General features: G+C 42.3%; 1 long non-coding RNA gene across 1 annotated transcript in view; it reads left to right on the forward strand.

Moving 5' to 3' along the window:
- The first annotated feature begins 17,467 nt into the window (after positions 1-17,467).
- The window catches only part of LOC146260521 (uncharacterized), a 49,273-nt gene continuing 43,567 nt past the window's right edge, over positions 17,468-23,173 (forward strand). Inside the window, exon 1 of the long non-coding RNA XR_014729608.1 lies at positions 17,468-17,536. This is a non-coding gene — a long non-coding RNA (uncharacterized LOC146260521). The remainder of the gene's footprint in view (positions 17,537-23,173) is intronic.

The raw sequence follows: 23,173 nt of genomic DNA on the forward strand, positions 1-23,173 counted from the left end.
TTGCTCTGGTCTGTTGTGGTTTGTGCGGCACAGACACTGCATGTTTTATGCATATTAGCAGACTCGTATCTCTGACCATAAAAATTACATATCTGACAGCAGGCGGCAACAAGGCTTTAAAGCCTGGTCTACCTGTTAAAGCAACATAGACCAGTTAGTAGTCAAACATCATTAGTATGAAGACCGAACCTTACTAAGGAAAACAAAATGTTCCCAAGAGATCCATAAAATAGCAACAGACACAAATAGTTTGTTGCTCTTAGATATATTTTGTGTGGCAACTGAGTGTGGCCAATACATTCAGAGTAGATAGTGTGATAGTGGTAATCTTTGAAACATTTGTCAATTGCTCGTGTCTCTTTGGCCAATGCTTAAAGATGCTGTAGAGCAAATTCCATGATTTGCTTCTCAGTACATTATATACGCTCTAAAACTTTGTCGCCCTTAAATGTGGAATTAAATGTAGAATCAGTTTCTCATCCGTTTTCAAGTCAGGTTTGTACAGGCGGGGCAAAACCCAACCTACCTACGTCACAGCCACCTATCTATGTCAGATCACAGACAGTTTATATAACCTGCATTCTGTTACTCAGCTGGTACGATGCAAAGACAAAGTAAATACACAAAACACTCACAGACTGCAAGTAGGTCTGTTCTGATATCTGCAATTGATTTAGCTAGTGTTGCTGTTGTTGCTAAATTCAATACATTTGAGGGGGCGGAGCTTCAGGTTGGATGACCTCTGAGTCTACCCTCATCACAAAGCATGAGATCATTTGGAGGGACAGTCAGGAACGTCTATTACACAGGTATGTATTGTACAGTATGTCTATTGTATAGTACAACTTTTGTCAATGAAACTTCTTGTTACTTGAAATGCAAAACCACTTATAAATATGTGTATAAAGTCTTCAACTGACTATTTCAGTCAGCATTCAACACCATCATACCCTCCAGACTGGTCTCCAAACTTGTGGACCTGGGACTAAGCACTTCCCTCTGCAAGTGGATCTTCCACTTCCTGACGGGGAGGACACAGGTGGTGAGAATCGGTGACCGCACCTCATCCACACTGATCACCAACACAGGCACCCCACAGGGCTGTGTGCTCAGCCCTCTCTTGTTCTCCTTGTTCACTCACGACTGTGCGGCAACGCACAGCTCCAACCTCCTTGTTAAGTTTGCTGACAACACAACCATTGCGGGCCTCATCTCTGACAGTGATGAGTCAGTCTACAGAGAGGAGGTTGATACCCTGACATCATGGTGGCAGGACTTGTCAGGACACTAGTCACTTTACACAGTGTCACTTTCAGCTACTGGTTGCACTATCAGCTATATTGCACTATTGTACTTCACTTGTCTTAGGTTAGCATAGGTTTATAAGCTTAGTATAGGTTATTTCAGCTACTGGTTGCACTATCAGCAATATTGCACTATTGTACTTCACTTGTCTTAGGTTAGTATAGGTTTATAAGGTTAGTATAGGTTATTATGTGTATTGTGTGTATTTAGAGGTTTAGTATTGTAAGGGTGGGTGTCAACCTGCCCCCACAGTTTCCCATCTTCCTTTAAACCATAGGGGAATTAGTTTTGGTTGTTTGGCCAATATTTAGCCCCTACAGTTTACTGTATTAAATATTGTATATTATTGTATATTAGGAAGTTTACTATATTTTTGCTTATCATAGATATAATATATGTTCTGTGTACTTATGTTATGTTATGCCAGGTTGCTTTGCGTTGTCTTGTCCTAAGAATTTCAGTTCCCATTCTGACCCTGTGTTGTTTTGTGCATCTGACAATAAAAGACTTGAACTTCCACTTGGATGAGTAAAGTGATGTTTATTTACAGAGATGATAAATGTACTGTGATATGGTTGTGGCTCCAGAGGGTGTGACGGTAATTCCACACCTACAGCTCCAAACACCCTATTATTAAGCCCCTTCTTAAAAAACCTACAGGCCAATTTCAAATTTGCCATTTCTCTCAAATTTCATAAAAGTCTGTGGCACAACAGCTCACTGAGCACCTCTCCTCAAATCAGCTTTATGAACCTCTCCAGTCTGGATTTCGCCTTCACCACAGCACTGAAACTGCATTAGCTAAGGTAGTCAATGATCTATTATTAGCCTCTGACGCGGGCTCTATCTCTGTCCTGGTTCTTCTAGACTTAAGTGCAGCTTTTGACACTGTGGATCATGAGATTCTCCTGGAACGTATGGAGAACTATGTTGGGATTTCTGGTACTTCACTTCAGTGGTTTAGATCCTATCTATCTGATAGATCACAATATGTGCACTATGATGGCTGCTCATCCAGGAGCTCCACTGTAAAATTCAGAGCACCACAGGGTTCAGTTCTAGGCCCTCTGTTATTTTCACTCTATATGTTGCATTTAGGAAACATTAGAAGCTTTGGGGTAAATTTTCACTGTTATGCAGATGGTACTCAGCTATACATGTCCATAAAGCCTGGAGAAGTTCCACATGCTATGGAAAAATGTGTTTCCGGGTTGAGAACTTGGATGACAGCAAATTTCCTTCTTCTTAATTCGGATAAAACCGAGGTTCAAATTTTCTGCCGTAAAAAATACAAAAATAATGTATCCAATCTGACCTTAGACTTAGATGGCGTAAAAGCCAGCTGGTAAAAACTCTAGGAGTCACATTGGACCCAGACCTTTCGTTTGAGTACCATATTAAGCAAATCACCAGAACTGCATTTTTCCATCTACGTGATATTGCCAAAATACGAAAATTCCTCTCAAAGGATGATGCTGAAAAGCTAATACATGCTTTTGTTATGTCCTGATTGGACTACTGCAATGTGTTGTTCTCTGGCCTCCCAATTACCTACCTAAAAGTTTTACAGCGGGTACAAAATGCTGCTGCTAGACTATTGACTAGAACAAGAAAGTTTGATCATATAACATCTACTCTTATCTCTTCACACTGGCTCCTTATCCAAGCCAGAGCTGAAGTTTTACTACTAACTTACAAATCTCTGCATGGATTGGCACCACTGTACCTCTCCGGTCTCTTTGCACCCTATTGCCCTGCAAGGACTCTAAGATCTCAAGATGCTGGCTATCTGGTAATACCACAAATTAAGAAAAAAACTGCTGGAGGTAGGGCGTTCTCATATAGAGCCCCTCTTCTCTGGAACAAATTACCTGTCTCAATTAAGGAGGCTGATACTGTTGACATTTAAAACTAGATTAAAAACGTTCATGTTTAGTCAATTCGATGATTGTTAAAGGTAAGTGTTTGTGTACTTTCTATGTAAACCTGGGGTGTGCGTTTGCCTATGTGTGCATCACATGTAACTGTTAAATTGTAATTCTAGCTTATGTTCACACTGCCCATCTATATGTTACAAATAAAGTAAACCGGTTATTATATATTGTTACTGTTATAGTTCCGTTGCTGTATATTGTTATTGTTATAGATTACTAGTTGGAGACAACGGGGGACTGGTTGTTTTCATCCTTATTCGTATAAATATAACCTATTTTAGAGTTGTTTCCCCCAGAACAGATTTCATGTTCCAACCGAGGGGGGCTGTCGCTGTCTTGGTGTGTGGGGCTGCATCAAATACCCTCTTAGCTCTGTTAAATCGCTGCACTAGTCCACATTTGATTTGGAACTCATTCTATTATGACTGTAACTGCTACTCCTGGCATTCTTTAATCCCTGCTCTCCTCTCTCTGTCCCCCCCACACATCCCCTGTAATGTGGGGGGTCTGAGCTGTCAGGACCTGCCTGGTCGTCGGTCTACCAACGCTGGACCAGGTCTTCTACCGGAACCCAGTCTCCATGACGGCCAACAGCGAGTTTCCCGGTCCCATCCAACGTCTTTAAAGCCGAACAATGGATTTGGGTGTTTCAATACCCATTGACATTGTATGACTATGTTTAGCTTGTGTTCTGCTCCTCTCTCTTACCAACCATCTCTGGAGGAGGGGATCCCTCTCTGAATTGCTCCTCCCAAGGTTTCTTCCATTTTTTCTCCCGTTGGGAGTTTTTCCTTGTCTTCCTTGAGGGTTTAGGTTGGTTGAGGGGCAGTTCTATGGGCGTATGTGAAGCCCTCTGTGACATGCTTGCGTGTAAAAAGGGCTAAACAAATAAATTAGGTTTGTCCCAATATAACTGGGTGTGAGCTTGTAGGGTCACATCCGTACTTGAGATGCACGCCGGTGTTGGACCGAATTCTCACTCCCTCATTCATGTTTCATCAAAATATAAGTTTTTGTTGTGCTGCACTTGAGAGCCAATATGATTTGTATGTCATTCTACTCGTAAAATCGGAATGATTCACTCACGAAAATAGACGTAATTTGGAGCTGCACTTGAAAAACGATGTTGATGTCGATGTTGTGCTACACTGTCCTATTATCAGAATGAGGGTAATATGTGAATTATGTTGTAGTTGCAACTTCTGTTATGTCACTGTCTGGTTAAAGCATCCTTCTTTGTATTCATTTGTACAAATCACTTTTTGTAGAACTATTCACTTCTGATTCTTGATCTCTTACGTTGTAGGCCTACTTGCTGTTATAGGCTACTTACTAAATGCACCATATGCCAATTGTAATATAATCGTCTGTTACATGAGTATAGCTACATTATTTTACAAATGTATATAAAAGGCCCCTGCTCCCGTGTCCCTCATTCCAGAATTCAACTCCTATTTCCCTCCCAGTAAACTACTTGCCACACAACTTTTGTGTTTACAATCATATCCATTTTATAGATCCTGCTTACCACAGCCTAGTAAGTATCTTCTAACTTGCAATGTACAGTGCTGCTGGACATTGCAGATTCAGCCGCTAATAGACCAATTATCACCCGACGTCACACAACTGTCAAGCAGGCTCAACTGCACATGTCGGTTGCAAAAGACGAACTTCTACCGGGTCTATTACACTTGGAGTGTCGATCAGGTCATCATATATTTCTGGCCACTAGATTGCAGGGCTTGATATTAACTTTTTGAGGCTCTTGGCCTTTGGACAAATACATTTACGTTTCACTTGTCTATGCACAAAAGTCATTTGACCCCGATACCCTTAAATAGCCTGACCAAGTGATCGGGCAAAACTAGCCTGGCTAACGGAGGTCGCTTTCTCAGGCAAATGACGAATGAAACCGGCTCGGTTAAATAAATCCGAGATTCTGGCTATCTTCACCAGGCTTGTACATACATTAGGCAGTCCTCCCTGACGTTTCTGGTGTAGTATGGAGTGAAATACAACATTGTGCACACTGCCAGTGAGCGAGTCTGACTAAGGCTAACGTCAAAACAGTGTAACGGGGATGCAGTCTCACTCATTGCCAGTTTAAACAAATCTGAAAAATAATCGGACCAGCTGGCTTAAAGCAGGATTCCCATATCTCTTGAAAGCTGATCTGCTCGACTTTTTAGATGTAGAAGTGACTGTAAAACTGTAAATTATTAACTTTGTGACATATGTCACATGACATGAAGACATGGTTGCCGCTCGACTATACGGTCTGTACCGGGCAACATTCTCACTCAAATTTCAAGACTTTCGTGACCCGAATCAAAATTCTGATGCGACAGATCAATGGGTAATCGCTTTCTCTCTTAAAGGCTGTCCTCCTTGACCTTTTAGGTCTTTTTAAATCTAACTATTTGTATTATCAGTGTGGTCCTTTTGCCATTTAAAAGGTTATCCTTTCCCGATTTTCTGCAGCCACATTGGAAACATTCGGGATGCGCGCGCAATCAAATAATTGGTCTAGCCTACTAATAATAAGACTCGTATCACCAGTCCTGTTGTAACTAAATGCCGATGGTATTTATCTCTTACAATGTACTACAAATTAAAAATATTGTTTGTTTCACGTGCAAATCATCAGAGCGCGCTTATCACTGCCTGAACTTGCAGCATGCAAACTTACGTAGAAGCTGAGTGGGGAACGTTGCAACAGAGAAAGATTGTGTTTTCTTGGCCGGAGAAGATAATGTCATTCGATTTGGATGTGATTCTTATAATAGGCATATTGATTTTTCAACCCAGCGCGTTAGCATGAGCAAAGTAGGGCTAGGCCAACTTTCATTTTTCAGGTGGTAGGCTACATCGTATTCAACGTCAAACTATGAAAAATAAACCGTTGTTGGCAGAGTTTGCAATCAACGTTTTTCGAGTCACCTGGTACTTTGTAAATGTAAATGTACTTTAATGAAATGCTGCCATACCACAGATTTATTTGCCATTTTGACTAATAACACCGATAAAGTAGGCTATGACAGAGTTTGTAGTTCTGCAGGCAATTGTGCTCGTGCCGTGTGCAAAATACCAAACCAAAACAAAGCGCAGATTAACGAAAGCAAAACAGTAACACCTTTTCATTTAAATTATATATTTTTAGAGTTTGGTTATTTGTCTTAAATAATATAATCTACAATTTCTGTTTAACATTTCGTTAATTCAGCAATGATGACACAAGCGGGAATCGTATCTCACACTGCCATATGGCAGCTCGACTAAAATAAATCTTAGTAGACCAAGAGAAAATTGACTAGTCGATTAAATCGGTACAGCCCTTGTAGCTAGACAATCAAACTGTTCCTGAACCCCGTGGGGAGGAGGGCCACAACATCATGGCCACCAACAAAACTCAGCAAAACGAAACAAAAACAAAAAAAATATTCGGCAGCGTTGCCACAACGGACCGAATCGCATCGCATTTTTCTCCGCCGCCATTACGGAACTACAGCACAAACTAGCGCACGACATCAACGTCATTGTTTTCAGCCACTACCTCGGTTCGCTGATTGGCCGGTAGAAAATTAACCGGAGAAATCTGACTTACATACCTGATGGCCAGATCTAGTACATAAGCAAAATGAAAATTGAGCGGAAGTATGTAGGAAGGCAGAGCCAGGCTAGTATTTTTTCCTTGTAACATGTTAATGTTATCTGTAACTTCGTGAACCAATATTTTATCTCCTGTTTGCTGAACCTTCTTTTTCTTTTCTTCGAATCTCCCATGGTGGCAGTAACCCCTTACAAAAAAGAAGTATACTTCAAGTTTATTTTGTAAGTATACTTAGTATAAAAAGTATACTATTATCGTGTTACTTAAAGTATACTAGCAGTGTACTAATTTATATACTTTTTTTGTACTAAGTAAACTGAATTGGCCCACTTTTTAGGTCATTTAGTACACTTTAAAGTACACTTGTAGTGTATTTCAAGGTTTACATTTGAATACTGCAAAGTAGCCTGCGTAGTGCACTTTCAGTTCATCAAGTATACTTTCCCATACTTTCAAGTGTACTTTCATTTAATGTAAGTATGTCAACAAGTAAACTTCTAAATGTAATTCTAATATTATTTACTACTGTATTAAAATGTTTATGGGCCCCTCAAACGCCTCAGATCTTACGTCACTTGGCGAGAACGGGGCCCTCGCATCATTTTACTGCCGATTCCTAGCTCTTCACTGCGTGAGCATCAACTTTCAAGAATCCAGCTGTTCTTATCAATGGAACAGTCATTTAACTCATGGTTACAATGGTAAACCAACACAACAATGACAATTACCACGCAACAGAACACTACATTCTAAGCAGACACATTTAAAAAACAAACGGCAAACTTATCAGCAAATGTTAACACTATTTACCGCCTTGCATCATGGAAATTGACTAGCCAATGAGCCACACTATCTGAATTATTTCACGTTGTTTTTCGTTCTTCAGTCAGTTTGACAGTATAACCTTCAAATGCATAATGCAACCCTTCTGTCTGCTTTTTTCTCAAGTAGCTTTTTCGTTTTTTTTTTTCCATTAATACTCCAATTGATAATTATTAGTATAAGAGTATAGGGCTTCAGAATGTTTTAGCAGTAATTAAGGTTACAGCTTCAGTAACAAAAAAAGATTCAATGTGCAATGCATAATAGATTTTCATAAACATGAATAATTAGAATCAGGTGGATCTAAAAAATGTAACTTGTAATTTACTTTCAAATTATTCTGACTGTTTTTGCTGTGTAATAATAGAAAAAATACATCCTACTCCAGAAGAAATGTATACCATTTTTTGTTTCTAAGCATACTTCTTAAAAGTATATCAAAAGTGAACTATTTTCCAGGTATACTCCTTAAAAGTATATCAAAAGTGAACTATTTTCAAAGCATACTTAAAAGTATATTAAAAGTGAACTATTTTCTAAGCATACTTCTTAAAAGTATATCAAAAGTGAACTAAAAGAGTACTATCCATATTTTAGTATACTTATAGTATACTTTAATATACTTCTTTTTTGTAAGGGACATGAAGGCGATTTCTTCCGTCTTTTAACGGTGCGCTAATTAACACTAAAGGGCGAAGTAAGGAGCTGATTGCCCGACGAGGATTTGGTTTGATAAATACCATGCAAAATGCAGAAATACACCGTGCGCTATTTGCGGTTGGGCAAAGGCGCAGATTCAGCTGCGGTCGCAATGTTAGTAAATGATGCCCTGAGTATCTACCGAAAGTGGTCCAAGGAGGGACAAACTACAAACCTGTGACATTGACGCACGAGGGCAATGAAGGCTATGCTGTCTGGTCCAAACTGACAGAAGGTCTACTGTGGTCTACTAAGTCTAAGAAAATGTTAATGATGGTGTAACGGGGCGGCTGTCAGTTACCGCTAGCAAACAACACACCGTCGCGGGGGAGCCGTCCATGCACCGCACGGCGAACGTTGTGCGGGGCTGGGCGGTGGCACGGTGACATCCTGCGTCCGGACAGAGGAAAGACCAGACGGAAAGTCGGAAGGGTCTTTTAAGACATGAGCGCACGGAACATAAGACTGTTGGTGGGAGGACAAGGGGGTTTTGTATGGGGTGAGCGCTGGGGAGCTATTTAGCGAGCTAGAACATTGTGTAGCGGGATGGTATTTGTACTAACCTGTCGGTAGTATGTTAGTGAATGTATTTTTTGTTAGTTAAGGCCGTTATATGGTACTCCGTACTTCACGATTACGGACACATGGGAAGGGCCTACGCATAGATGGAACGCCCTGGAACGCCCTCTCCGTCGTCTGCGGGGCCGTCGGAGAGCTCTCCCGTGCACCGTTGAAATTCCTGTCAATCCGTCATGCCGTGCTGTACAGCGACGGATACCCCTTGGCCGTGATTGGTCCGCTACGACATCATTTCCAAACGACATCATTTCCGACTTCGACAGAAAGGCGTTTTCTCTAAGGTCGTCTTCTTGAAAGACGTCTGTGATGAAAACTTCTTGGAGAGAAAGTTTATTGTGAGCTAGTTTATGCTCTTCTCTAGCGAATTCAGAAACGTGAGTTTGTTGTCTGTGCACTGACTGCCACTGTTTAGTGACATAGAGTAGTAGGCTACATTGTAGTTTTGACTGAAGGTTACATACAGTTTGTATGGATCTTTTTGTTTTGTTTGAGGGGCAGTTCTATGGGCGTATGTGAAGCCCTCTGTGACATGCTTGCGTGTAAAAAGGGCTATACAAATAAATTTGATTTGATTTGATTTTTCAATTATATCAGTCTTTTTGTTTATCATTTTTCACATTGGATTATACACTTGGTGGTGGAGAAATGAATTCACAAAACCAGAGCCTTGTCTATATCGCAGGGGTGTCAAACTCATTTTCACGAGGGCCACATCAGCATTATGGTTGCCGTCAAAGGGCCGACGAAGTTTTAACGATGTAAAAACATGGTGTTTTTGTTGTAGCTTTTGTGAACATAGGGCCTATTATTCTGCAATTGAAGTCCGCCTTTTAATTCTTGGACAATCTGATGTTTTTCATGGAGGATAAATGTGCATATTTTTCTCAGTGTTTGGTGACAAAATGCAAGAGCGCATAGCGCAAGAGCAAAAAAATGTTTGCCCTTTATTTTTAACGCAGAAAAGCTTTTTGAGCTTTATGTAAAATAAACATTGCCGTTTTCCAATTGGTAAAACCTTGTCTAATGAAGGTGATGTCTTCATCATTTCTGGCTCCAAATTGTCGACAAGGGAAGCAGAAACATGCTAGCTTGGCTGAGTAGGCCTACTCTAGCCAAGTTGAAGAGTGATACCAACTTGGGTTGAATGCCCGAGGACCTTGGCTGAAAATGCACATGGGGTACGTTCGCAGAACCGGCTGCATTGGAGGGCTGTCATTAAAACCATGCTCGCCTTCACCCAGTTAAACTTTGCGTTTAACACTGATGTGCATACACTGCTTTCTAGAGGCGGGATGTCGTCACTTTGCCGTAACACAATCGAAATGCATGGTGAGAGATGTCGTTTATGGTCAATGCACGCTGTAAAGCAGCGTAGACTTATTTCAATAGCCCATTAAGCTTCCGCGGGCCACATAAAATGACCACATTTGCTCTTTCAGGTGGTTATATTGCATTAGACACAGTCTTTAATATAATATTATGCGACTGCACCTGCAGCACTCATCGTCTGACTAGTGACAGCTGGTAGGAGGGTCACACGTGTGATGAGAGGTGGGAAATAAAAAACGACGATTTCTAACTTACAAAAACGCAACAAAGCAACGTGTTTTCGACAAAAAAACCGCTTCTCCACCTACTGTTCTGGCGGTGAATTGTTTTCAGCACCCCCAGCCTTCGGAGAGCCATAAAGGCAACAGAAATGCAAATTAATCCGTCCTATCCGGCGGCCCGCCCATCCGTAACGGAGTCTGAGTACCATACTGGCACCTTTAGGCGGAGGAGGTAGTATGGTAAGGTTAATTGATTTAGGAGGGGGATAATGGGCATAATGGGTGAGGCTGCGCGGATATAAGTGCAGAGCAGAGCAGGACGAGGTAATGGGGGCTAAGGGGAACAGCCGACCACACCTCTGGCGAACAAGTACGTAAATGCCGAAATGCCGAAAATGTTTTTGAAAGTGTCTGGTTATTGGGAAGTTATGTACCTATGTAGGGGAAATTAGGGTTCCAGAATTTTTATTTTTGTAATTTGTTTCTCCATATTGGGATGTGTGCCTGCTGCCACGGGTTAATAAAACCTTCTGGGATTTGCTCTAAATCTTTGAATCACTGCCTCCAAGTTTTGGTCACCGCCGCAAAATCGGCCATCCTACAGATGGTTACGTGAGGAATGTGTCAACAGTTCCATCACACCCTGCTGTGTATGGGGCTGTAGAGGCCTCCACCTCACAACTTCTAAGACATGAAGGTTCGGCTGCTGATCGTGGTGCCAGATACCTCAGGACACCTTCAGGGGTGTTGCCTTGCCTTGGCATGTAGGTGCTGTTTTGGCAGTACACAGAAGACTAACAGCAGATAGGCAGGTGGTCATAATGTTTTAGCTCATCGCGAAGCTAGTATTACTTATTCAGTTGTACCAATTTGTTAGTTTGATAATTTCAGTGCCACGAAAACAAATGTAAACAATCACAACAATATTAAAGTTGCGTTTATTTGATTTTATAGTCAAATATGTTTACTGGCTTTTTAAATGCTAAAACATACAAAACATTCAAGCGATGAGACCACATACAACATCCAAAAGTTAGAGAAAACACAGTGATACAAAAAGATGAAAAAATAAGTACAAATTATTACACAAATGGGAAGTTGATAAGTACTGGCTTGGGCTGGGATTCATCACATTTCTCAACAAGTGAGAGCATCGGGGATGCTTCAGTGTGCACATGAACCAGAACAGAAAAATGGGGAAAGTTACCAACATTTTACATGGACATTTTTATTGTAAATAAAAACATGCAGGACCACACCGTTGATGCTAACAAATCACCGACCCCCAAAAATTGTGGAGGGACGCGTCGGCAGACTACGTTGGATGCAATGTGTGGGAGGATTATAGATAAACAAAAGCAAGACAAGTGGATAGCTACAAACTGCAGGCCGAATAGTATTGTGGAAGATGTCAGTCTGAGGAAAGTTCTTACTCGTCCGTTGATATTTACAATAAATATTTTAGACTGTGTAATGGAAAGACTGCCGTTTAAAATGCTTGCAACCAACTGTTTTTGCACGTTTGTTTCATATAGCACTACTTTTAAAATAAAACTGCGCAATACACTACTTTGAATTAATTATTGAATTTTGCACCTAACAATATGCGAGTTGACCAAAGATATGCTTGTTGGGCTATGTTGTAAATTAACGTCAGTAAACAGCATAGCTTAGGTATAGCAGCTCTCACATCTGTATACTTAATAGTGATTAGTGTACCTTATTTCATTCTCAAATCATTACATTTAGCTTGTTACTGGTTCCTTTGTAAATGTCATTATTTAAGTATTTTATTGATTTAATATTTTCTGATTTTCACATTTGTATTTATATGCGTACATTTCTTAGAAGAAGGAAATTTCACTGAGGGAGGTGTTGTATCTAAGTTATTGGATTTGAACTGTAGTTGATTGTTGTTATGCAAATTCACATACAGCAAATAATTTACAACAAAAGCAATTCAAGTCCCTAATTTGTAACAGTGAATGCAATGTCTGGAGTTTTTTTTAAATTACTTTTCAGCACCTTCACAACGTTCAGTTATGCCACTTAGTACTGTAGTGACTTGGGATAAAAAAAAAATAATAATAATAATAATAATAAGCCTTTATTTATATGGCACATTTCATACAACAATTGCAGCTCACTGTGCTTTGCATACAATCAATAATACAAGTGATTCAAGTAATAAAAAATAAAAAAAGTAAAATGTAACATGACAAAATACAAGCCGCAGTCTTTGCGGTGTCTCGAGTGCGTCTGAGACTCGAGCTGCCTTTGCAGTTTCCAAAACATATAACAACACAGACTCAATAAAAACAATAATACAAGTGATAAAAGTAATAATAAAAGTGGTAAAGCCCTTCTGAGATAAAATTACTTAAATGCTTCGGTAAAGGGTAGGTTTTAAGCAGTCTTAAAAATGTCTAGCGTGTTTGCTTCCCTAATATTTATGGGTAATTTGTTCCATAGTTTTGGGGCATAATTGACAAAGGCTGTATCACCAATCTTCGTATGACTGCTTCTGGTGACCTCTAATAGGCCTGCATTTGATGATCGCATTGTCCTAGCTGGTGTGTAGTTTATAAGGGAGTTAGCAATGTAGCTAGGTCCTTGTCCAGTCCGTTTAGAGCTTTGTATGTGTGGAAAAGGACCTTAAAGTCAATTCTGAAGATAACAGGGAGCCAGTGTAAAGTAGCTAGGACAGGACTAATGTGTTCTCTCCTTTTAGTTTTGGTTAAAGGTGACATGACATGCTGTTTTTGGAAGCTTTTATATAGGCCTTAGTGGGCCCCTAATACTGTATCTGAAGTCTCTTTCCCGAAATTCAGCCATGGTGCAGAATTATAGCCACTACAAGTAGTCCCACAATCAGCTTTCCTGAGAACGCGCTGTTTCTGTGTCTGTAGCTTTAAATGCTAATGAGGAGGAGAGGGGCGACAACATGCGCTAATGTTTACAGGATGTATTGCAATGGCTCGTTGCCCCCGTTGCTGTAAAATGCCTAGAATTTAGCCATTCTCATCTGATCACCCTGGTTTGCAGAGGTGCACACTCAGTCATTTCAATGTGGAGAAAGGCGGATATCGCGAGCCATAACACCAACAGCAGAACGGTTATCCAAAAATCAAAGAAGTGTACAACACTAGCGTTACAGCGTTTGTATTCACACACACACACACACTTGATGCCATTTATCTTTACGTTAGCAACAGTAACTCAGCTGTTAGCTGCAGAGCTAATGTTACAGCCACATTCTAAGGGTAGCAAGATAGGTAACCATATACAGTAAAGCAACAAAATGATATAGCGTTAGTTAACTTACTTGTCCAAGGTTTGTAGCTTGACCAAGAAGATTTAGTAATGATCCAGAATTTAATTTCAGCAAGGCCAGCTTTGAGTTGGCTCAAGTTGAGGAAATGTTTGGCGCAGACATACAACACTTTGGGAAGTTGTGTCGGTGCATTTCCAGCGAAAATACAATTAAGATACGGGTTGTGCAAAGGCTCGGATGAAGGAACAAAAAAAAAAGATGTGTGCTTGCATTTGTATATCCAAGCACTGAGCAACTGTTATGCTTCGTTTGTTTGCTTGCCATGATGTCTCTCCAGGAAAAAACGATATCGCACTCGCCCTTGCACGGTGGTAGCTTTGTTTCTCATGGGCGGGCTAGATGATCTGGTCGGGCAAAGCAGAGAGAGGGGAGGTAACCTTCCCCCTATCTACGTCACTAGGGGGAGATTTTCAAACAGCGCAATTGAGCCTTCATTTTGTCAAAGGCGGAGAAGAACACGCAGGGCTTGGTTTACACTTATCGAAAATTCTAGCCACTGGGGGACTGAAGGCAGGCTAGGGGAACTCATTAATGTTAAATAACCTCATAAAATGAAGTTTTCATGTCATGTCACCTTTAATAATCTAACTGCCGAATTTCAGTGGTTTTCTTGGGAAGAGCAGTGAAAAGTGCGTTACAGTAGTCCAGCCGGCTGGACATAAAATCATGAATTAACTTCTCTGCATCATTTTGGTTTATGAATGGTCGTACCTTTGCTATATTCCTCAGGTGGAAGAAAGCTGCGGCTGGGGTCATGTGGCTGAGCGGTTAGGGAATTAATGTCAGTGAGTTGAAATTCCAGGATTACACCGAGACTCGTCACCTTTGGTTTAAACCGGGGGTTAAAGTGGAACTGAACTGCGATTAGACACAGTGATATTATAAAAGTATATATATTTAATGACATAAAAAAATATAACATACAACTGTATACCATATTCTATTAATAATCCAAATCTCTAGTGTGAAAATAATTTACTTAAAAAGAACAGGGCGCCGCCATGTTTAAATGACGTCTACATCTGACGTCACGAGAATGGTTGGGCTCAATTTCAACCCGCCAAACTGCATTGAAAATTGAAGAAAACCGATCCATCATACAGATCCCTGTTCATCCTGTGGCGTATGCTTTCGAACGAATACGTAATTAGGGAGTCAGATGGCTGAGCGGTGAGGGAGTCGGGCTAGTAATCAGAAGGTTGCTGGATCGATTCCTCGCCGTGCCAAATGACATTGTGCCCTTGGGCAAGGCACTTCACCCTACTTGCCTCGGGGGGAATGTCCCTGTACTTAGGCCTACTGTAAGACGCTCTGGATAAGAGCGTCTGCTAAATGACTAAATGTAAATTATGTAGCCTACCCGCAGGACCGCAGTTGTTCCATAGGATGCAGAATATGTGGTTTTGTCGGAAGATATAAATATAGTTAACACTGACAGGTTGAACAACGCCGAGTGGTGTCTTGTAGCTAGCTACTTCGATCTGATTAAAGAGGCAGACCTGCATGACCTGGGTGTTGGTGGTCCACCAAAATGATCGTTCATCATTGAGCACAGGCTCTTTCCCATGCTGTGTGAGGAGAAATACCTTTTATGTTAGCTTATCATAGGTATAACCTATGAATTATAGTATGATCTGAGGCTACTTATGTCATGCTATGCCAGGTTGTCTTGTCTGTCCTAAGAATATCAGTGCTCGGTCTGACCCTGTGTTGTTCTGTGCATCTGACAATAAAAGACTTGAACTTGAAAGTTTGGAGCGCCCTATACATAGGTGGTAATTTTCAGTTACTAATAGCCCCTTCAAGTTGTGTGAAACATGCTCACTGGTCGAGTTTGCTGCTAGGTTAAAGGCCATATGGCAGGTTGATTTTTCCAACGAATTTGCGCTATTTGGTTGTTGGTAATAAACATTTAAACTGTTATCCATTGTATTTCATGTTGTTGGGTGTCACAAAACGTAGGCTTATATAATACAAAAAAGTTGCAACTTTTTTGAGACAAGTTATGATTGAGGTAAGTTTGGAAAAACTACCTTATTTAAACTACCTTATTTAAACATTAAATTAATAAATATTTTTTTTGTATCTGTTTTCGCTGTTGTAGTTTATAGATGGTCCCTAAACGCTCGTCTTATTGCCGGCTGCTCGTAGAGACTAATGTTATTTCTTCAGGTTGCAAGACGGCTCGTTTTGATGGAAATGACTTTGTAGCTCGTTGTTTACCTTACTACAGTACGAAATATGTGTTATTTGTGATTTAATAACTTTTTGCTATGGAGTTATTGATCCCGGAAGTTTGAATCTGTGAATGTCATGCCAACTTTACCGAATTTACTTTGCGTTTGAGGCAGATGACCGTGGCGTTATAATTAGGTTAATCCGCAGAAGCCACTATGGAGAAGATGCTACCGTGTTGTTCAGATTAAGGGAGGTAATACTTCCAATTTAGCTAAGCAATTGAAAGATCATCATCCGGATTTGTTCAAAGAATTCAAGGTGAGTCGTTCCAGAAGAGGCGCAGCACCAATGCTAACAACTGGCATCGTACCAAATAAATCAATGTTCGTTGTGGTCGCGGCGAAAGAATGTACTCTCAGTTTTTTAATCCGTCATACACGTTACACAATGTTTGAAATGGTGGGCACTACAGTTACAATGGTTTATGTTACGTACGTAGTTTAGGTTAGCTGTAGTTTTAACGTTAGCCTATAGCCTACCTTGGTTAGAAGGTAAATTCATGTTCATCTTGTTAGCTGAATGGCTTAATTGCACTGTATTATGTTGTGCTATGCTCTGTTGCACATGTTTTGTACGTTTTATGACATAGCTATTTTTAAGGTTCCTCCGGTAGGAGGAAACTAATAATAATAATAACAATAACTATTATTATTATTATTATTATTATTATTATATTTCTCCACTAAATGGCCCAACAGCTCAAAAAGTCCTGGACCCGATTTTTCACAATTCGGCCCAATGATACAACAGGTCCCTCACTACTCCCACACGGCCATAGGTGGCGCTATAAAACACGCCCAAAGTCTACGTGATTTCCCCAGCGTCCCATGACTCCAAAATGCCAGAAAATTGGTATATATGTCTTATTTCTCATGGGGAACAAAAAAGCCTCAAGAACTCATAAGGTCCGCCGTATTAGATGTTGCTGTACTGTCCAAATTTGGTACAACCTTCAAAACCCTTCCTCATGAACCATAGATCCAATCGACTTGAAATTTGTTACAGATGTGTAGAATACATGTTTTTATAAAGGGTCAAATTGAATAAGAAATGCAATACAAAATGGCTGAAAGAAGTTATTTATGTAAATGTCCAAATTGCCTCAATATTTTTTTGTTAATAAATAAAATATAATTTTGACTGATTGTATTTCAACCCTAATAAGGTTCAAGACGACATCAATCTCTAAACAAAAACAATTTCACCTTGTTATGTCAATATATGATTGAATTCAATAGAATTATTGCCCCTTGACACTAGGGTGACCACTTTGCATTGTGTCGCCCAGCATTTTCACCCCTTGTTCCACACGTAGCATATTGAAAATGCTGTGCTATACAGCGCAAAGAGGAACAGCTGTTCAACCTACTGACACGCACGAGCTTGGCGAGATGCACACACATCCTTTCAGGAAAAGTTATCAACTGGAATCACCTGAAAGCCTTGTTGGACGCAGCCACGTTCGGTAAGTCCTATTATTACACATTTTAAGCTAGAATCAATGATTAGGTTCGTGAAAGTACACTACTCTTAAATTATGTTGAAGGTTTGAGCACTTTGAGACCTTTAGATCGTGAGTTTGAAGTGACGGAAAACTGAACTCGAAAAGTAGCTAGCTTTTTCCCTCTGTGTAATTACTGAATCATGTAGCATCTCGGCGATTTCATCCAAAAGGTAGAGGAGGGCAGCTTTTAGGAGAACAAGCGATTCCCCACAGACCTGTCGGCTCAGAATTTTGATTTGGGTCGAGAAAGTCTTTGTAATAAGCCTATGCGCCAGGGAGCCCACAGGCTCAGGCGGCAGCCATGTTTTGGTTGCGTCATGTTCACAAGTTCACCATTTCACAGTTCGGTCGACACCAAAAATGTGTTTGTTACCAAACCTCGAGGAGGGAAGCCTTTAGGAGATGTAGGAATTGTGCTTGTAGCCAGATGCTCCGATTATTTTTGTGATTTGTGGAAAACTTGCGAATGGAGTGAGACTGCGTCCCGAGGGTACATTGTTTTGACTTACGGTGCGTTCACACTGCAGCGGGGCGGGCAGAGCGGGGCGTCGGCTTCCCATTCATTTTCAATGAAACCAGGCGTTGACGCCCGCGTAGGGCATTGTGGGAAGGCGAGCGGGGCGTTGCCGCTCGTGTAGGGCATTGTGGGAAGGCGAGCGGGGCGGCGAAAGTTTGATTTTTTCAAGTTTATGTAAATGAGGAGCGTGAAAACGCCAGCGATGGCCAATCGGGTTGGTTTCTTGTTGTAACGTAGCAACTGTTGCTCATGGTAAACATTTCTAGGTTTGACAATTTCAAGATGGAAGATCAACTCATCGTATGTGTGTCTTCATACCCAGTATTATATGATACGTCTATGTTCAATTACAGAGATGTAAATAAAAATAATTATGCCTGGTGCAGGGTTGCTGAGGTTGTCGGCGTCCCTGGTGTGTTGTATTTTGTACTTTAATTCAGTTTTTCACATTACGTAACTTTCTTCTGTGCTAGCTGCATAGTCTAGCTAGCTCACCCGGCACACGATTGACATTCAATGCTGAAATGCTGGCTGGCAGCCACTCGCTATCCATACAGTGAATGTGTAGTGGCAAGTCATAATCTAGCGATTGATTTGCAGAGATTTCGAGTAATATGATAAAAGGTTACACATGTCAACGTTTATGTCTGATGCATCTTTCTTTCCAGCCGGAACAAGACCCGTTACTGTACATAGAGTGCGGGTGGCATTTAATCTTTCACTCGGCTTCAAAAAAAGTGTGGAAAAAGATAACCTATTGTGTGCTGTAGATAAGATCATGTCAGATCCAGAATGCGTACTGGATTTTTGCTTAATGTGTGTAAAAGTTGTATTTTGTCTGCACATTTGCCATGACATTATACTAACTACAACAGTGATTTAAGAGAACTACAGATCTGAATTAATCTGTCTGACACGCCCCCAAGCGTGGTGCACTGTGGTAAGGCCGGCGGTGCCGAGCTGTAAAAAAGTCTGCAGTGTGAACGCACCGTTAGCCTCAATGACAGACTTGCCTCGCTCACTCATTGGCAGTGTGTAAACAATATCGTAATTCACTAAATTCTAGTCCTAAAACGTCAGGGAGGGCTGCTTTTTGTAGACAAGTGTCTACTGAAGATACCCAGTATATAGGATCCTTCAAAACAAGCCTATTTCATTTGTCATTTTCCTGAGAAAGCGAACTACGTTAGCCAGGCTAGTTTCACTCGGTCAGCCTACAGGTCTATGACAGACAGATTTACTGTTTACAGGCAAAGGTCGAGCTGATCTTTGGTCAGATGTGTATATTGACCAGTTTAGAGCTAAATACTCTTGCTAGAGCCTGGAATCGAGCCAAATGTTTGGAGTGACTTTGCATGGCCCGGTCTCCATCAGTTCAACACATTTGGATTCAAGTTCAAGTAATGCCACTGCATTTCACAGTCAACTGTAGTTTATGTCAAGTGTAGATGTAAAAAGGTGGAGGAACCCGCATCGCTGCTTGCAGCTATATTTCCAAATATTTTTATAAATAAGTTCATGGTTCAAGTACATGGAATCGTACATCGATTCTTGATGCCAAAAATTGGCATCAAGAATCGTGTTATTTTACTGGTATCGGCACCAACTACTGAATTTTTGGTATCGTGACACCCATAGTCAGAGGGGCTAACAGGGGATACAGCTGCCTCTCCGTTTTCTTCCAAACTTGGGGAGTCCGTGCCATTCCAGCCACTGTCTCCAGCGGTGACGCCCTTCACTCCTCACAACAGCACAAGCACGGGCAGCCTAGGGGCTCAAAACACACAAGCCCCTTCAGCCCAGCTGACCAGGAGCGGGGGAGAGGAGACAGTCAATGCTGTGTGACTGAAAAACTGTCAGGGCCTACACAAGATCCAACAGAGCCAGTTGAAACAGCTGCTACTAGAGTTTAGCGATAGCTTTGCATGGCCGGAGGAGGAGCAGACACACTTGGTTCGGCACAAAATAGACACTGGGAATGCCCGACCAATTAAAATGCAACCCCGTCGTATCCCGCTGGCCCGCAGGGAAACAGCAGACAAAGCTATCGTTGACATATTGCGGGACAATTTCATCAAACCATCCATGGTCTGCACCAGTTGTCATGGTGCCTAAGAAAGGGGGTAAACTTAGGTTCTGTGTCGACTACAGGGGGTTAAATGCTGTCACCATCAAAGACTCCTACCCCATACCAATGGTAGACGAGACGCTGGACCATGTGAGGGGGTTGTTGAAGTGCCAGTGGTTACTGGCAGGTGTCCCTCTCACCGTTGGCACGGGAGAAAACTGCCTTCTCCACAGATAGGGGGCATTGGCAGTTTAAGGTGCTTTGGCCTCTGCAATGCGCCTGCTACCTTTTGAGAGACTCATGGACAGTGTGCTAGCTGGGTTTCTTAGACGTGAGTGTGTGGTGTACCTGGATGACATATTGGTGCATGGCACTTCTTTTGGGGAGGCCCTGGGTGCACTAATGGGGGTGTTAGTGAGAATCTCGGGGGCAAGACTAAAACTACACCCAGAAAAGTGTAACTTCATGCGAAGGGAGGTGGCGTTCCTGGGTCACCAACTGGGGGCAAGGGCGTCAGGACGCTGCCAGACGAAGTGGAGGTTGTGAGGGGGTGGCCAGTCCCTGGGGCAAAAAAAAAAAGGTGAAAAGATTCCTGGGGCTGGCGGGTTACTACCGCAGGTTTGTGAAGGGGTTTGCGGGAATAGCTGCTCCACTAAGCCACATCCTCAAAAAGGACACGGTCTTCCAGTGGGCCGAGGAGCACCAGCAGCCTTTTGAAGCACTCAAACACGGCCTGGCAGAAGCCCCCGTCCTGGCCACACCTACCCTAAACCTCCCATTTATCATGGACACTGCACCAGCATTGAAGGGTTGGGTGCTGTGCCGGCCCAGTGTGGGCCGGATGGGGAACATGTTATAGCGTATTACAGCAGAATCTTTGAAATGCTAAACGGGTCAAGTGGGAATGGGAGCTGTGCACGGAGAAGTTACTGCCACGGTGAGCCAGCTGGTGGTGGCGGGGCCTTGAGACTGTGGACGTCAAGAGTCGAGATGTCGCCAGGAGAACGTTGAACTGCGCCCCATTCTACAGTGGGTGGGAAAAGGAAACCGACCACCGTGGGGGGAGGTGGCCCCTTTCTCACCAGTCACCAAAGGGTTGTGGGCAAAATTTACTAACCTCAGAGTAGCAGAGGGGGTCCTTAAGAGGAGGTGGAAAAAGCCAGCAATCGGGGAATTGACGTGGCAAGTAGTGGTGCCTAAAGGGCTGCAGGGGAAGGTATTACAGCAGCTAAATTGGGGGGTAGGCGCCGGGCATTTGAGTCTCCAAGACTTTAAATCGTGTTTGGCAAGGATTCTAATGTGCCAGGCACAGGAGAGATGTGGAGGACTTTTGTAGGAGGTGTGATGAGTGTGCTGATAAAAAAAGACCCCCAGGCCGGTCACACGCTCTCTTGCAACAGTTCCCAGTAGGGAAGCCCATGGAGAGACTCGGGGTGGATATAGTGGGGCCGTTCCCTACCACAGACAAGGGGAACAGGTTCATTCTGACCGCTATGGACTACTTTACAAAGTTGCCAGAGGCCTATGCTATCCCAGATCAGGAGGCAGAATAGTGGAGGCTTAAATAGGGGGAATAGTCAGTCGGTTTGGGATGCCACAGTCCATCCACACCGACCAGGGAAGAAACTTTAAGTCGGCTGAGTTGTGTAGACGGCTAGGGGTTGAAAAAACATGCACTAATCACCTTCACCCACAGAGTAATGGGCTAGTGGAGAGATTTCATCGAACCTTGGCACAGCAGCTGGCTATTACCACCTCAAAGCACCAAAAAGACTGGGACACCCATTTACCCTTTATCCTGATGGCATATATTATAGCGGTTCAAGCATCAACCGCTTGCTCCCCGGAACGATTAATGTTGGGCAGAGAGATGCGTACCCCAGTGTAGTTGATGTTCGGCCGGCCCCCTGATGACGACGGTAGTGTGTTACCTGGGCCTGACTATGTACATCGCCTTCAGGACCGGCTAGAAGTGGCTCACACGTTTGCAAGGGAGCAGCTTGTGAACGCAGGGCTATGCCTAAAGTGCAATTATGACTCACGCGCGAGGGGGAGGCTATTTGAAGCGGGAGAAAGCATTTGGCTGCACAACCCCGTACACAAGAAGGGGTGGTACCCTAAGCTGGACAGTACCTGAGTGGGTCCCTGTGCAGTGCTAGAAAGGGTGGGGGAGGCAACGTACCGCGTGGAGGTCCCCCACGGAACAGGAAGGTAGTGGTACACCGGGATCGATTGGCGCCCTACAGAGGGAATGAAAACTGAAGAACAGCCTAGTGAGTTATTAAATTGGTGGTGTTTGACAGTGTCTGACTCAACTTATTTGCCCAGCTCGGGCATTACAGTACTAAGTCACTTTGAAGTGAAAATGAACACCAGACCGCTCTTGTTACCGGCCTCAAGTTAAGCCTAGGGGAACTTGGGCCGGCACAAACAGGTTCCTTAAACTTGAAAAGTGAAGGAACAAAACACAGGTGTCAAGGCATGGAGTTCACTTTTATTAACAATCAATAAAAACAGACTACAATAAAAGACAGGCTACAACAATGATTTCATATTCACTGCCAAATGCATAATTAGTCAACACAGGCGACCACCATCCGTGGACCAAAACCATGTTAAATCACAATATACAAACAGCAAACACACACACAGACATCTTTTACCAACATAATACCCCATTACTAGTATGCTTGTTTTTAGATCATCCACACTCTTTTGCAGCAGTTTAAAACCCACAAAAAAAGTTATATTACCTTGAAAAGTGAAGGAACAAACACAGGTGTCAAGACATGGAGTTCAAACAAAAGCTCCCCAGTTCCTTCTTTTATCCTTCCCTGCCTTGCAGGATGCGTCCACTGACACCTCGCTGTCCGTAGTGGACTGGAGTGAACCAAGCATGATAGGGTGCGTGCATGTATGTGTTTTGTGTATGGGCGTGCGGCACTGAGGATAGCCCGCTACACTCTAATAATTTGTTTAAGATTAAAAACCATAGAAGGATAAAAACAGGCCA

Source organism: Hypomesus nipponensis, chromosome 13 (genome assembly GCF_054491055.1).
Source record: "Hypomesus nipponensis isolate SF chromosome 13, ASM5449105v1, whole genome shotgun sequence".
Classification (NCBI taxonomy): Eukaryota; Metazoa; Chordata; class Actinopteri; order Osmeriformes; family Osmeridae; genus Hypomesus; species Hypomesus nipponensis.